We start from the raw sequence: 3,561 nt of genomic DNA, 5'->3' as shown, positions 1-3,561 counted from the left end.
TAGCTAAGGGCCATCCTAAAGTGATGGTGTTCGGGAGGTAACCCCCCATGTATCTGGTTCTAGATTTTCTGGCTTTGTTTGTGTGTGAAGTTGGTCAATAGCTCAAGGCCAATTCTTGGAAGATAGTTGCAGGTATTACCCATGGGGAACAAAAAGCATACAAAAAGAAGCAACAAAAAGAAGGGCTAGCAGAACAGGTAAAAGATCCAAGATGGTTTGGACAGAGCAACAGCAATGTCAACTATAGTATTCTATATATTTTTGTATCTGATTAAATACAAAGCTAATCCCTTTAAAATAGTTATTGATGGGGGGCGCCTGGGTGGCTCAGTCGGTTGGGCGACCGACTTCGGTTCAGGTCATGATCTCACAGTCCGTGAGTTCGAGCCCCGCATCGGGCTCTGTGCTGACAGCTTGGAGCCTGGAGCCTGTTTCAGATTCTGTGTCTCCCTCCCTCTCTGACCCTCCCCCGTTCATGCTCTGTCTCTCTATGTCTCAAAAATAAATAAACGTCAAATAAAAAAAAATTTTTAAAAATAGTTATTGATGGAATGGATAGTAACTTACAAAAATGAACATTTTCATTCCTACTGTCTTGCAATGAATTGTACAGGGAATGTAATGTCTAGACAGAAAAATTTACATTTTAATAGAAAAGATATGGATATCTAAGAGCTATTGAAAAAGTGTTAGTACAAAAGATTTAAAAAATAATAAGGCTTAACTGACTGGTATAGTTTCTGGAATAAACTTGGGCTGCTTATTTTGCTTTATTGTTTACCTTTGTTTTGCTTTATTTTTAGTTCCACTAAATGTTAACATTTTAGCACACTTGATTTCTTTCTCTTTGTGTGTGTGTGTGTGTGTGTGTGTGTGTATAATTCCGGGGATAAGTTGCCCATATCACAACGCTTCATTCTTTAAAAAAAAAAAAAATTAACATTTATTTATTTTTGAGAGAGAGAGAGAGAGAGAGACAGAAAGAGAGGGAGACACAGAATCTGAAACAGACTTCAGGCTCTGAGCTATCAGCACAGAGCCCGATTCCCGGGGCTCGAACTCACCAACTGTGAAATCATAACCTGAGCCAAAGTTGGACACTTAACCTAATGAGCTACCCAGGTGCCCCAACAACACTTTAGTCTTAAGTACTTCAGCTTTTATATCCTTAGAACAAAGTCATTCTCCTATAAAGATAATAGCACAATTATATTATTCGGAAAATTTAATATTGAAACAATGCTATTATTTTACAGTCAATATTCAAATTTTCCCTATTATTCCTATTAAAGTCGTTGGTTATCTCTAGGGAAATACCTATACCAAACCTGCACCTATATCCATATCTATCTATCTATCTATCTATCTATCTATCATCTAACTATATTTTAGTTATAGTAAGTTATCCCTGTTATAACAGATGATCTATTACAGCTAGTTTTAATTAAACTAAACCAATTAATTATTGCATTAATGAAGACTCATTACATTTCATTGTCCAAACATATTTTAAATTTTGTATAAATTTCTCACGATAATTTACTTTGTACTTAATATTTTATTTTCAGAACAGCTTAGTGTTTTCTCTGACTACTGATGAATTGGAATCAATCATTTTTGATAATTTTTTCTGAAATTAATTTCTAGTTGAATAAGAATTTTAAAAATAATATTATTTCTTTAAAAGTATGGGTTTCCAGAAAAGCATGGCATAATCCTTCATTATGTATTACTGAGCTATTTCCATGTGCCAGGCATTATTTTAAGATATTTAATTATATTAATTTATTTAATTTTCAGAAAAATCCCACAAGATAAATATTATTATATCATCCATTTGTTCAAATGGCGAAACTGTCACATTTAATGTAAAAAGTACTAATTGCTACTTTCATTCTCCATCTTTCAGTCTTTCACAAACTATAATTTATATATTTTGCCTAGGATATTCATTTCATGTAGCACTATTTTATTTTTTCCTGAGAACTTGTGTGTATCAAAGGTCCACAGCTGCATTAATCTTATGGTTGTTAACATATTAAAGTTTATTAAAGATGTGTGTGTCACTAAACTTGAGGAAAGTGTGAAAGTAAGAATGTATTTTAAAATTTTGTATTCTACATTTCAGAATAATAAACGAAGTGAAGTCTAACTGTGAGTAGTTGGATAATTTTAATCTGATCACAGACTCATCGATTGTGAGATTGCTTGGTATAAGGAAGAAGCCAGTGATATAATCCTTAATATTGCCACAGTTAATTATCGAGTACACTTAATTTCTCAATAGTGGACATAATTTTTCAAAATACCATATGACTTCACTTATAAGTAGAGCCGAAAAAAAAAAAAAAACACTAGTAGGCAAGCAAACAAAATGCAGTCTCAGATCTACAAATACAGAGAAAAAACTGATGGTTTGCAGAGGGAAGGGGGTGAGGGATGGGTAAATGGGTGAAGGAGAGAAGGAGATACCGCCTTTCAGGTATGGAATAAGTCGTGGGAATAAAAGTCACAGCATAGGTGCGCCTGGGTGGCTCAGTCAGTTGAGCGTTCAGCTCTTGGTTTCAGCTCAGGTCATGATCTCACAGTTCGTGGCTTCGAGCCCCTTATCGGGCTTCACGCTAACAGTGCAGAGCCTGCTGGGAATTCTCTCTCTCTCCCTCTCTCTCTGCCCCTCCCCCACGCATGAGCATGCTCTCTTTCTCTCTCTCTCTCTCAAAATAAATAAACTTAAAAAAAACTTTAATTTTTTAAAAAAAAGTCACAGCATAAGGAATATAGCTAATGATGTTGTGATGTAGTGTTGTATGGTGACAGATGGGAGCTACACTTGTGAGCACAGCACGACATACAGAGTTGTCACTATGCTGTATACCTGAAACTAATGTAACATTGGGTGTCAATTATACTCAAATAAAAAATTAAAAATACACCTGTGACGAAGCTATTTCATAACATGTTTGAAGACATTTTGTTTTGCTTCTTTCAGTTGGGGTTATCTATGTCCACATCCTTGCTTCCTCTTGATGTGAATTTTCAAGAGTTAACTTAAATAAATATGAGGTGGCTGCATTAGTATATGAATTAGTGTATTAGTGTGATAAGGTTATAATGTCCCTGGAAGTCCTCAGGTCTCGGGCCTAGTTTTGTTTTCATCTAAAACTCTTTTTCTAGTCTCCCATCCTTAGAGGGAGTGGATAACTTCTGCATTTACATAGCCAGTGCCGACTGCTTCATTATGCTTCTGATCTAAATATCAAACTGCCAATTAACTTTTCAAAAGCACCTCAAACTCAGTGAATCCAAACTGAAGTCAAGGTTCAGTGTACTCAGTTTTCGTGAATGATATTTCATCTCCAGTTGTGTAAGCCTTAACCCTTGGTGTGGTATGAAAAATCCTGCTGCTTTCCATTCCATATTCAATTTGGTACCAAGTCTCATCAATATTAATTTCTAAATGTCTCTCCATCAGTCGGCCTCTCTCCATATCTGTTGCTACTGACCTCGTACAAGTAAGCATCATGTTTTCCCTGACCTTTTGTAATAGCTCACTACATGTCA

This window comes from Prionailurus viverrinus, chromosome B1, assembly GCF_022837055.1.
Source record: "Prionailurus viverrinus isolate Anna chromosome B1, UM_Priviv_1.0, whole genome shotgun sequence".
Classification (NCBI taxonomy): domain Eukaryota; kingdom Metazoa; phylum Chordata; class Mammalia; order Carnivora; family Felidae; genus Prionailurus; species Prionailurus viverrinus.
This window is presented reverse-complemented; position numbering follows the sequence as displayed.